Consider the following 14,312-nt stretch of genomic DNA (forward strand, 5'->3'; position numbering starts at 1 on the left):
GGACAGTTCTCTGAGGTGTCCTGGCAAATACGTGCTTTCTTTTGTAGATCCATATTCTTTCGAATTGCTTGGTAGCAAGCGTACAACCAACAGTGGGGTGTTCCCTTCGTGAACTGTATGTTCTCTGTGTCTCTACTTGTTTCTCATCATTGCCATAATAAAGCACCACAGACTCAGTGGGTGCAAACACCAGCAGTTTGTTCTTCTGTGGCATTGGGAGCAAGAAAGCTACAATCTGTATCACTGATATGAAACCAAGGGGTCAGAGGGCTGTGCTCCCTTTGGGGAGTCTCAGGGAAAAGCTATTTCTCCATTTCTTTTGCTTTTTTTTCTCTCTCTCTCCCTTCTCTAACTTCTGGCGGGTCACTCAGTTTCTTGACGTAAAGCTGCATGAAGTACCCCGTACTTTCATTGTTTAATCTTTTGTGTGTGTCCTATCTTCCACTGTCTCCCTCTTTTAAGGTGGGGTTTGATCACATTTAGGGCCCTAAAAGAATTATTGATTCCTTATGAATACCAGAACACTCATACCACTATGGATGGTGCCATCCCTGGGTAGGTGATCTGGTCCTGGGTCACAAAAGAAAGCAAGCCGAGAGCAAGTAACATTCCCGTATGGTTCCTGCCTCTAGGTTTGTGCCTCAAATTTTTGCCTTGACTTCCCCAAATGGTAGGTTATAACATGAAAATGTTAGATGAAATAAATCCTTTCCTCAAGTCGCCTTTGGTTTCCTCACTATCACCCAGAAGAGACTGCCTGTGCTGTGTATAAGAATCATTTATGAAAGGCTCTGTTACAGAGGCAGGTGGAGGAAAGCTTTAAAAAAAATGGAGTATATCTTGTGTGGGGCATGTAGATTGTGCTTTGAATTGGAGATCATTCGTAGTCTGTCTACTCCATAACCACAATCCATGAGTTTGAACATGAAAGGGTGCAGTGAGTCCTTCGAGCTTTATAGCAAGCAATCTATTGACAGACCGTCACTCTCCAACCTAACAACGGTGAGCTCTGCTGGTTTGGATATCTCAGATCCCAGGGAGCAAAGGTTGCATTGAATTAGAGGATAAGACCACAATCTGGACATTGTGGATAAGATTATTCTATGGGCTGGTGTAATAGGTTCTAATCGCAAAGAAGAAATTGAGTTCACATACAACCAGGGAAAAGGACTACATCTGGAGAATTGGCCTTGGGGAGGCTGGGAAGGGAAAGCACTTGCCTTGAAAACACAAGGAATTTCTTTCTCTCTCTCTCTCTCTCTCTCTCTCTCTCTCTCTCACACACACACACACACACACACACACACACACACACATACACACACACAGACTTTCTGAGTTTGTAACTTCTTGGTGATGAAGCAAAGACGGTTGGTTCCTGGGCTCGCTCCTTAGTGAGTTCCAGGCCACTGAGAATCTATGTCACAGGAAAGGACGGCCACTGAGGAGTGGCATCCTAGGTTATCATCTGGTCTTCACATGTGTATGTGCACATGCGTGACACACAGGACCATGCACACAGACATGCACACAGACATGCAAACCTAATGAAAGCAGAAGTATCACTCAGTGGACTGAATATTGCCATGCATATGGAACTTTGTCTGAGGTCAAGTGAAGAACAAGCTATGAAAGGAACTATAGATATGCCCTCACATTTACTTCCAGAAGTGATCCCTGCTAACTTTTCCATTTTGTTTATTATACACGCATGCTTATTTACAAATGATAACGACCTTCTTTAGTCTTCTTCAAAATAAAATTTTATACACACATATTTGGAGTTTGATTTTAGTTTGGTGATGGGATGAGGTGACAGACAATTCAGACTGACCAGATCAGATTTTAGCATGTGCTATAAAACCTACTTAAAAAGAATTTGAGGTTATCTTCAGTTATGTAGCAAGTATGAGGCCTGCCTAGGCTACATGAGATCCTGTATTAAGAAAGCAGAACAAGAAATAAAAGACGTAACTAGATAATGCATGTGGCAGCTTCGTAGACCAAAGATGGGCAGTGGTGGTTATCAGTTGTTGTCCTCAGCTCCAGTGAGATTCCTCCTTGCCTTCCTGGGGTGCTGCAGCTGGTACCCATCCCTTTCACCTTTGTAGCATGGTGTGGTGGTAAACTTGGCCAATAGGTGGCGCTGTGAGCAACTGTCTGAGCCCTGGTGTGCATTTACTTCTGGCCCTTCACCCAAGTGTGGCAGCCTGGAGAGCAGGGCCTTTAGTGATCCTTAGACTCCAGTGGCTTTCAGTAGCACCATGCAGGCAACACAATTTACTGACATGCCAGCTATTTTCCCAGTCAGCTCCCTGCCTCCAAATGCCCACAAAGTGGATCCAAGCTCTTTCCACAGGCATCCAGTTGGTGGCTTCCCAGTGAGTTTGCCACTGCTCCTGATGAGTGAAATATGCAAGAGAAAGACAATGAATGAATAACTGGATGACAAACAAACAAATTATAAATGTTTTAATCCGAAAGAAGAAATAGAAATAGAATATAGTTGTCTATGTATCAAGTTCAAGGAAACCCGCAAAAACTGCCCTAAAACTAACAAAGTAAGTAAGGTAAAGTTGCAGAGCCCCGCATGCAGCTTTAGGCACGGGTGCAATCAGAGCTCAAAACCACAGTGACAACTCAGTAGAAAGAAAGTGACAGAAACAGACACTTCATGGGAGTGCATCAGAGACAGCAAATGTACAACTTTGCTGCCTCTCCCAATCGGGAGTTTTGATGCTCATAGCTGCTCATGAGATGATTTTTGTACTGGGTGGTTTGTGTGTCAGCTTGACACAGCCAGAGTCATCGGAGAGGAGGAGCCTCAGCTGAGGAAATGCCTCCTTGAGATCCGGCTGTAAGGCATTTTCTCAATTAGTGATCAATAGGGGAGGGCCCAGCCCTTTATGGGTGGTGCCATGCCTGGGCTGGAGGTCCTGGGTTTTATTAAAAAAGCAGGCTGAGCAAGCCCCATGGGAAGCAAACTAATACGCAGGACCCGTCCATGGCTTCTGAATCAGCTCCTGCCTCCAGGATCCTGCCTTGTTTGAGAGCCTGTCCTGACTTCCTTCAGTGATGAGCAGCAAGGCTGAAGTGTGAGCCTGAGAAACCTTTTCCTCCTAACATTTTTTTTTTCAGTCATGGTGTTTTGCCACAGCAATAGAAGCCCTAACTAACACAACTATACATCCTGTAGCTGTGAAAGATGAGGCAGTGTCTCTCGCCCCTGCCAGGAAGAAAGCTGACTTCCTGTTTAGAGAAGGATCCTGGATCCCCATGACAGTAAGCTGCTCAGTTGTGAGCCATCCATGGCATGCATAGCATCCACCGGAGGCTGATGCGTCACAGATAAGCCATGTTGGAGGATGCAGTACAAACAGAAGCATTCATTCTGCTGGCTGCGCTGTGAAGAAGTATCCTTTATCTCTGACTCTGTGGTTTCATGTTTTCTGCTGCCACATATGAAGTTATAGCAGACTACTTTTAATTGATTTTGTTTTATTTTTTGAGGCAGGATCTCCTGTAGCCCAGACTGGCCACTAACTTATCATTCTCCTGTCTTTACTTCTCAGGTATTAGGAAGGCAGACACTACCAGAGCAGGATTTCTAACCTAGTTTTTAGTAATTCTATGATCAAATTAAAGACACACTACAGGCATCTGTACACTGAGCCCTGCAAAAATGTTGGAAAGAAATAATTTAAAAGACCAAAATAAATAACATATGTAGAATTATAATGACAGAAGAGTGACTATTATAATTGTCATCTTCAGTTTTTGAAGGTTTATTTTCTTTTAATTATTTGCCTCTGTGTGTATGTACACATGAGTTTAAGTCCCTATGGATCCCATGCAAAGGGTGTCAGATTCCCTGGAGCTGGAGTTTCAGGCAGTTGAGAACCTCACGACATGGGGACTGGAAAACAAACTTGGGCTCTCTCCAAAACTAGTTCAAGCTCTTAAAGGATGAGCAGTCCCTCCAACACCTACAGTAGCCATTTTTATTAAAACACTTGTTTTTATTAAAGTTTAAAAGATTTTATCTAGATTTGGCAGGATCTGCCACTATGCTGGTGAGTATGCAGAGTGGCAAAACCAGCTTGGAAAAGAAGTTTGAAATCTCTTAAGAAGTTAAAGTTACACTAGCCCACAAGAGCATGTGGCTCTGAAGGGACACTAGCCCACTGGAGCATGTGGTTCTGGCAGGTCTTGCTCTCCTCCCCATTCTCCTTGCCTTGCTGAAAACCATTAGATTACACTCCTAAAGCTAGCCACCAAGCTGCTCCCTTATTTGGCCAATCCCTCCTCCCAAGACTGACTATGAAGATCTAGCTATCAAATGCAAAGTCCAAGAATCAGAAGCCCCCTTTGACCCACCTAATTAACATGCCCAATTAAAATTAAACTCCTCATCTTAAAAGAGTTTCTTCTTTTACCTTTATAAACCACCATTTTCCTGTGAGCCACACCTATCTCCTCTCTATCCAGAGGCGATTCTTTGTCCAGTCCCCCTACGACAAATAATCCTTATACCTCTCCATTGCCCCTGTTCTCTCCTCTCCCTTGTTCTCGTCCTCTTCTTCCTCTTCCTCTGTCTTCCATCTTTGTCCCTTATCTCTGCCTTTTGTGGAGCAAATAAATCTTCTTTGTGCTGAGAACATGCTCATAGGCTATCTTGAATGATATCAGGACATCAGGATTCCCCAAACCTACCTCATAGCATACTACTATACCTTAATGTGTTTGCTTTATCAAGGTGGGTACACAGGAGTGCACACATAAACAAGGCTTCATGTGAACAGATGTCCTTAGAATCTTTATCTGTTGTAGGTCTATATTGGAAGCAACCAAACTGTCCATCAGCAAGTGAATGGATGAACAAAGGTTGTAGACCTGTAAAACCGAGTGTTGTTAACAATAAAAATCGTTAACTCTAAATTACTATAACAGCATGGATATGTCAACATAGTTATACTGAGTAAGAAAAACCAGATCAAAAAGAATACATGTTCTATGCTTCCGTTCATTTAAACAACAACAACAACAACAAAATCAAACAAAAAAACCAGAGGGCTTCTGGACTCTGCTCTAGCACATTACGAGCCTGGCAGTTCCATTTTCATTCCTGCAACAAAAGGAGGAAACAGGCACAATGAAGATAGGCGGCTTCTCGGAGCTTTATCAGAGAAGTGTGTCACAGGGCAATCCACCACCTGGAAATCTTGAGCAAGGCTGACGGGATTGCAGCCAAGCGTTGTGGGAACAGAAGCTGCTGCAGTGACTGTGTAGCATGACTGCTTCCATGATGCTTTGATGAAGCACTGGAGACTGAACCCAGTCAACTACCTAGGGCTAGTGTGGGTCGGGATCTTGAGGATCTACTGCCACCTTTTTACTAGACCAGCATAATTCCTGTGTACATTCTAAATACTGACCCTCATAATGCTCCCAACCCTCACCAAAGAAGCTTCTTTTTGCAACAAAGACCATTAAAGGAAGCCACATCTGATTAAAATACAGATAACTAAACTGACCATGAGGTGCCCAGACCCAATAGTATATCTACAGCACAACTCCTGCTGAAGGATCATTGAAGAAAGGATGTGGAAAGATTTTAGGAGCCAGAAGACCAGGGAATCTGCTGTGAGATCGTGTATCCTAGAACTGACAAGAAAGCCCTATGACACCTCATCATACTTCAAAAGTATGGCTGCCTGAACAAGACCTGAACAAGGACAATAATAACAGATATGCTAACATGGAATGGGGAGTTCTCAGCCCTTGACAAAGAACTACAGGCCACTAAGGGGTGCTGAGAGCTGGAGAAATGGTCTTCCCCAAGATGAGAACCCCATAGTAGGCTGTCTAATATGAAGTGACCATTATTGAAATCATGTACATGTATGTGCAATCAACACTGAGTAAGCTCAGCAGTTATTAAAGAAGTGGCAGTCAGGAATTTGAGAGGGATTATGATAGCAAAACATAGAATACCTCGGAGAAAAGAAGAGGAATGGAGGGAAATGGTGTAATATTTAAAAAAGAAAGAGAGAAAGAAAGAAGAAAAAGGAAGGGAGAGACAGAGGGAAAGGAAGGAAGGAAGTAAAGAAAAAGAAAGAAAGAAAGGAAAGAAGGAAGAAAGAAAAGAAAGAAAGAAAGAAAAAAAGAAAGAAAGAAAGAAAAAGAAAAGAAAGAGGAAAGACGTCTCTAAGGATTCTAGCTTAGGTAACCTTGTACTTTTCATGGGTTTTACTACTAAGCCCCACAAGGTCCTTGTGGTGAAGGGCTGAAAACAGTCTCATGTTTCCTATAGGATGAGAAGAGGAATGATTGTTTCAAAACAAATCCACTGGCTGGAGAGGTTGCTAAGAGCACTCGGGACTCTTGCAGAGGACCTAGGTTTGCTTCTGAGCACCCACATCAGGCTGCACACCACCATCTGTAACTCCAGCCAAGGGAACTAACATCCTTTTCTGTCCTTTGGAGGCACCTGTACACACACACACACACACACACACGCACACAGAAAAAAGAATTTAAAAATGCATCCAAGGGGGCTGGAGAAATGGCTCAGTGGTTAAGAGCTTTGTCTGCTCTTCCAAAGGTCCTGAGTTCAATCCCCAGCAACCATATGGTGGCTCACAGCCATCTGTAATGAGTCTTGGTACCCTCTTCTGGCCTGCATTGTATACATAATAAATAAATAAATATTTAAAAAAATGCATCCAAGGGTAAATTAACGATTTGAAATATGTCTGTAATACTTTTCATAGCAAAGGTTACTCTCCCTGAGAGCCAATGAAGAGGAAATCCCACAGCTCAAGTTTCCTCTAACCATTCTGTTTCACACACGAGAAAGAGAATATGTTAAGAAAAAAATTCTAAGGCAGGACTAGGGAGATCGTGCAGCTGGTAAAGAGTGTGCTAAACAGGACTGAGGGCCTGGGCTCTAGCCCTAGAACCAAGCTTGGTGGTACACACGAGTAGTCTCGGGGCTGCAGAGACAAGAAATAGGAAGATCCCTGTTAGCTGGCCAGCCAACCTAACCTACCCAGTAAGTTCTGGATTAATAGTAGACTATGTCTGAGAAGTTAAGGTATACAAGACCAAGGAATGGTCCCTCTGGAACATAAATATTTTGTGTGTGTGTCTCTGTGTTTGTGTGTACATGTGTGCATTTGTGCACACATCCACACAGTTTTAAGGGCACAACCCAGGAACTTTAATTTCCTGAAACATAGTCATGATATTACAGAGCATTTTCCTTCATGAAAACATCAGGAGGACTCCTGTGTCTTAAGAGTGAATAAGGGAGAGGGGTGAAAAAGCAAAGACTCTTATTATGAAGGATTTTGCTGGGAAATGTAAGACAGCCATGGGGAGGAAAACAAATGAAGAGAACAAGAAGACACCGAAGGCTCTGGCATTTCCAGTGAAAATATTACAAATAGCCTAGCTTTTACCCGGATCAGTATGGAACCTTGCAGTACACACCCACTCACCTGAGATTCCGTTACCACTTCATCTAGTCCTCGACAGGAATCACATGCATACTGAAAGATAAGAGAAACCACAGAAGAGAAGCATCAAGCATTAAAGCCAGAATCAGAAATGATGAAGGTCATTGAATTGAGAGGTAGCATGAAATAAACTATGCTTAGCATGTTGACAGTCTAAAGGAACAGTGGATAATATGTGAGAATCAGTGAGATGGTGGGATTAGCTGGGAACTCACTGGGAGCATTAAACAGAAATAACGGAGTCAACACATTGTAGTAGTAGGCATTGCCTTTGAGGGACCCACTGGTAGGTCTGATTCCACCAGTGAAAGAACCTTAGGACTTGAAGAAAAGTAAGTAGAAAATTCCCAAACTGAAAAACAGAGGATGTTATAGAAAATGGCAGCTCATGGGATACTCACAAAGCCAGGTTTTTAGAGCTGGAAAATGTACCTATTAGAATACCTTACCCTAAGGAATGTTCTCCTCTTCCACCACCATCACCGTCATCAAATATAGATAACGTTGCCCTAGACCAGAAGACCAAAACCAGTTACCTGCAAGTGCAGAACTGTGGTTCTAGCTCTCAGGAAGCTGAGATAAAAATTCCATGTCAACTTGGGTTACACAGTAAAACCCTGTCTCCAAAACAAGACAAAAAGATCCTAAAACTCAGTCATAAACAGAATTTCATTGTTCTATATAAGGTATGAGCGAGTCAGAGACTGCGTGTTCATCTCCTATAGCTGTAACCAGCAGTCATGGTCATGTATTGTTTTCTGCTGACACTTCTAGGTCTTAAGAAAGTCCTGCCATCTGGTGTCCTCAGAGAAAAGAGTCCTTCTTTCTGAAATGTGCCATTTCCCCCTCTTTCTTTCTGTCCACTTGATTCCCCTCAAGAGTACACTCACGTTCTCCCAGATGTCAGAGGCAACTGTTCGGGAATGGTGACTAGAGGTGCCCTTTACAGGGCATCAGTGGCTGAATGAGAAAATCACTGCTGAGTGATTGGGATTCAGGTCCTGCTCTGGGTGATGTCTGGCTTTTCTCAGACTTCGCAGAAGTGAATGTAGTAAGGAATTTTTCCCAGAGTTAATACACTTATGCCCACTACTAATACTCTTCATTCAACAGAGCACACAGCTATGTAATGGCCCTGTCAGGAACGAAGACACTCTAAATAGACTCCCATGTCTTTTCTTTGGCTCTCTCGTCTTCCCTTAGATTGTCACACTGTTGAAACCCTGGTCCCTGAGGATTGGATTTCCCATTTCCTGGCTGTTATGTTAGAGCAGCAATGAACATTGATGGGCAGGAATTCTGTAGGAGACTGTAGAGTCGTTTGGGTATATTCCCAGGCATGATACAACTTGGTCATATAGTAGATCAGTTTCTAGACTTTGAGGAAACCCCACACTGATCTTTATAAGGCTGCACCAATTTCTACTTTTGCCAACTGTGATAAATGACCCCCTTTCTCCACATCCATCCCAGCAACTGTTTTTATTTGCTGTTGTTGTTTTACCTTGGCAAGTCTGACTGGGATAAAATGAAATCTCAAAGTAGTTTTAGCTTGCATTTCATTGATGACCTAAAGGTGTTGAACATTTTAACAAATGTGTCTCAGACATTGATATTTTATCTTTTGGGAACTCTTTGTTTAATTCCATTCCCCATGTATTTTTTTTTAAAATGGGGTGTTTGTTTTCTTGATGTTTAGTTGTTTGAGTTATTTGAGTATTCTGCATGTTAATTCTCCATCAGATGCAAAGATGTTTCCACCATTCTTTAGTCTGTCTTTTCTCTGGAATGATGGTGCCCTTTGCTCTAGAGAAGCCTTTTAGTTTCATGTGATCTCATTTATTTATGGTTAGACTTAGTTCCTGTGCTCCTAGGGTCCTGAACAGAAAGCCTTTATCCATGCCTCTAAGTTCAAGTGTATTCCCAATTTTCTCCCCTATCAGAATTGGAGTTTGGAGTTTTCATTGAAGTCCTTGACACATTTGCATTTTCATTTTATATTCCATGAGTGATAAGGATTTTATTTCATTCTCTTACATGTAGCTGTCCAGTTTGAGCAACATTATTTGTAAAAGATGCTCTTTCCCCACTGTGCATCCATGGTGACTGTAGGAGTGTGGGCTTGTTTGTGAGCTCTCAGTTCTTTCCCATTGATTAATGTATTTGTTTTATGCCATGCTGTTTCACTATTATAAACCAATAGAATAATTTGAAACAGCCTAGATATCAACTGATGAATTGGTAGTAAAGATTTTGTCTATTTACACAAAAAATGAAACAAATTCGCAGGTAAATGGATGGAGCTGACAAGAGTCATTCTAAGTGAGATAATCCAGGCACAGAAAGACAAACATCAAAATGTTTTTTCTCTCTTATATGTGGATGTTAACTTTGGACCTTCACATATCTGTGGTGTTTTTTTAGATTACCAATAGATGTCAAGAAATTAATAAGAGGTCATGGGGAGGGAGCAAGCATGCAGGGAAGGGGAGCTAGTGCATAGCATATAAATAGTTAAAGGGGAATAATGGAGCTGGAGGTGTTAAACTGGGTAGGGAATGGGAGAGCAGGGTAGAGGATGGAGTAGAGGGAGGGATAACTAACACAAAAGATATTTCAAAAAAGGCATTATGACTTTAGAAGCTTCCTAAAATGTAAACATAAATATAGAAAGAGTTTAAATGGAATTACCCTATAAAAGGACAACAATCCCCTTACTACACACAACAGGCTAACAAATAAAAAATCCAGTGCCAGGAATGGGTTGCTACTATTGATGTTATTAGCCAGGGAGATGTCATAGACCTTCCAGTATTACAGGAAATTGCCAGTGTTCTTAGTTACCCTCCATAACAAAATTGTACGATAAGGCTCTCTGGCTGAAGACGACACATGCTTGATTCATAGAACTGGAACTCATCTAGAAGCTTTATCCTGACAGACTAGTGTTTTTAAAAAATATATCAATCCTTTGAGAATTTTAAACAACATAATTTTATTATATTCACTGCCCTCAAACTCTTCCCATGTCTTCCCCATCTACCCTCAGCTTCCTACCGAAACAACTCATTTTCTTTTTCCTTCCTTCTTTCCTTCCTTCCTTATCAGTTGAATCCAGTTTGTGTTACTCAACAACTTATGGGAGTAGGGCCTACCCCAGAGTATGATGACACACCAGGAGTCCCGTCATTAAACAAAGCTGACTTTCCCCTTTTCAACAGCTATCCAATGTTGAAAATGGCTCAGCTAGTGGGGACTTTTGTGCCCCACTTCCCCGACTCCATGCTGGGATTCTGTCTTGCTTGACCTTTACACAAATCTTGAGCATGCTGTTCCAATAACTGTGAGTTCATATTTGTAACTGCCTTGTTGCATTTGAAAAGCACATCCTCCTTGATCTTATCAGTCTGCTCTGGCTCTGGTTATCTTTCCAGCTAGCCTGCCATGAAGATCCCTGAACCCAAAGGGAAGGATGTGGGATGTGCATGTCCTTTTTAGAACTGGGCACTCCATGGTCCCTTATTCATTTCAAGTTGGCCAGTTGATGGTCTCTATACTAATTCATATCTAGTGCATGAAAAGCCCTGTCTGATAAGAGTTGAGAGATACTGTTCTATGCATATAGCAAAAGTCGGGAGCAGTTATTTTAATACTATATCATTTAGCAGAATAGTAGTATTAGGTTCTCCCCTAGGGCCTATGACCTACTTATCCATAGGTTCTTGGTTCTGTTAACAGTGTCAGGAAAGGAATCCATTTCTTGGAGTGGACCTTGGATTGGTTAGAAACTAATGGATTACCTCATAGAATTTGTGCATCTATCCCACCAGTTGGTATATTTTGAGGAATATCCTTTACACTGTTTGAAGATATGTCACTGTGATTGCTTTAATAAAAACCTGGATGACCAATAGTCAGGAAGGATTTCCAGGCACAGGAAATGCTGGAAAAAAGACGGGCAGAGAAGTCATCCAGATGTGGAATGAGTCAGACACACAAAATGGGATAGAAGTAAAAGTCATGTGGTAGAATATAGATTAATAAAAAATGGGTTAATTTAAGTTATAATAGCTAGTTAGAAACAAGTCTAACAACTTACAGAATGGGAAAAAATCTTTACCAACCCTACATCAGACAGAGGGCTGATCTCCAAAATATAGGAAGAACTCAAGAAATTGGCCATCTAAAGAACAAATAATCCAATGAAAAATGGGGTACAGACCTAAACAGAGGAATCTAAAAGGACTGAAAGACACGTAAGGGAATGTTCAACATCCTTATCCATCAGAGAAATACAAATCAAAAATAATTCTGAGATTTGATCTTATGCCTATCAGAATGACCAAGATCAAAAATACTCATAACAGCGCATGCTTAGGAGGATGTGGGGTATAGGGAACACACCTCCATTGCTGGTGGGAGTACAGACTGGTACAGCCGCTTTGGAAATCAGTATGGTGATTTCTTGCGGCGTCCGTACTACTACGTGTACTACGGTACTACACCTGTAGTGCGGGCGCCTCCACTCTAGGACCATTCACGAGCCGGGCAAGGGCCTGGAGATTTAAACACACAAAGACACACAAACAGAGACACAGGTCATCCTTGAAATAGGAATGCCCCAAGAATGCCCCCTTTATTGTGTTCCAGTGTAGCTTATATAGGGATCCTTGACTGATAGCCACGCCCCAGCCAAACCCACCAGAAACCACTCCCCTGCTATCAGGAACTCCTGAGGGTCTTGTGCTCAGAGCAGCTGCAAGCATAACATGTTGTTGACAAGAAATTCAGGATCTGGGGGTTCGCAGCTCCCAACAATTTCTCAGAAAATTAGGAAGCAATCTACTTTGAAACCCAACAATACTGCTGTTGGGTATATACCCAAAGGATGCTCAATCATACCACAATGACATGTGCTCAACTGTGTTCATAATGGCACTGTTTGTCATAGGCAGACCTGGAAACAACCTAAATGCCCCTCTACTAAAGAATGGATAAAGAAAATGTGGTACATTTACACAATGGAGTACTACAGAGCAGAAAAAAATGACATCTTGAAATTTGCAGGCAAATGGATGGATCTAGAAAACATCATAATGATTGAAGTAACCCAGACCCAGAAAGACAAATATAATATACACTCACTCATAAGTGACTTTTAGACATAAAGCAAAGAAAAAACAGCCTACAGTTTACAACACCAGAGAACCTAGACAACAAGGAGGACCCTAAGAGAGACATGCATGGATCTAATCTACATGGGAAGTAGAAAAAGAAGAAATCTCCTGAGTAAACTGGGAACATGGGAATCATGTGAGGGAGTAGAAGGGAAGGAGGGAGGAAAGGGAGGGGGTGGAGAAAAATATATACCTCAATAAAAACAATAAAAAATAAACAAACCTAAGTTATCAGCTGAGCTTTTATAATTAATAATGAGTCTCTGTGTTGAAATTTGGGAGCTGGCTGGTGGGACAAGAAATGTCCATCTGCAGGCATATCCTGTCAGGCCTGTCTTTATTGTAGCTTGTAGGGCTCACATCTGGGCAAGCGTGGTGACTCTTTTTCTCCTGAAATAGCATGGCTGTTACGTTTCAGCGCTATGACAGTTTCTTTTACATTTTACAGAATTCTTAAAGAATGAATTAAGAGGAAAAAAATAAATTGGATTTTCCTATGAAATCTCATCTTTAGAGGAGGAAAGGGCTCTGAACCGGTGCCAGCAGGGAAGAGCTTGTCTCCCAGCAAGGGATTTCACAGCGTTCGAACACATTGCCAGACACCTTGCAGGAGAGACTGCATCTAAGACAGTGAAGAGCGGCTGGCCGCACTCTGACCAACCAGGACTACTTAACTCTGCATGTTTCTTGCCTTCTATTTAAGCTTAAACCTCCTGTCAGGACTGGAAAGAGGAACGTGTTCCTCTTCCCAGTGTGCTACAATGGCATAACCTCCCCGCCTTTCTGCTTCTTGTGCTTCTCTAATAGGCCTACTGAGGATGGGTGGCAAGGCCTAACTTGTTAGTGCTGCCAGGGCCCAAGCCCTGATCCTAACCATTCCAGTACTCGCTGCACAGCCAACTGTTTTTAAAAAGTGAAACGTACTTTTATAATGTAACTTCTTTTGGGTGAGCTATTGGAATAACCCTCAGTTCGACGAGGAGTAGTATGAATTACTGAAGTGAACGTCTAGAACCCTCGCTGGAGTTGTGTTCAAATGTAAAACTCTCCACTGAGCCCAGCAAGCAGTAGGATGCAATATTCACTGATGACCAGCAGATGGCAGTGCTCAAAACAAGGCTAGTCAATATCAGCATGATGGACAGTTAAGGAATTGCTGAGCGATCCCTTCCAGATTCATGCCTGGTGTTAGAGATGCAGCAAGATAAAAACAGAGCCAGGGGTTCGCTCCTGAAGAGTTTATTTGTTTTTTTTTTATCATAACAATCAGCGAAGAGTACTTCAATGTGCGTATGATGTGGTTATCGTAATAAGGGGGAAACCAAGGTCTTCTTGCAAGTACTTAGTCCCATTAATAAAAGAATTTTAAAATTGAATCAGAGAGACAGTCAAGGACAATTTAACTAAAATTTCAGAGGAAAACCATAAAACAAGCAAGCTGAAGTTTTTGTCATCTTCTGGAGTGGGCGTGGGGTGTAGAGAAAAACCCTTTAAGATAGGCATGGAGAAACTGCAAGAAAGTCCAAAGAAGTTTGAAGCTTTAGGTTGGTGTTTGAGAAAGAGTAAGAAAGGAAAAGGGAAATGACGCTCACACTGAGTTCAGAGGACACCTGAC

The sequence above is a fragment of the Myodes glareolus genome, chromosome 18, assembly GCF_982192425.1.
Source record: "Myodes glareolus chromosome 18, mMyoGla1.1, whole genome shotgun sequence".
NCBI classification, from domain to species: Eukaryota; Metazoa; Chordata; class Mammalia; order Rodentia; family Cricetidae; genus Myodes; species Myodes glareolus.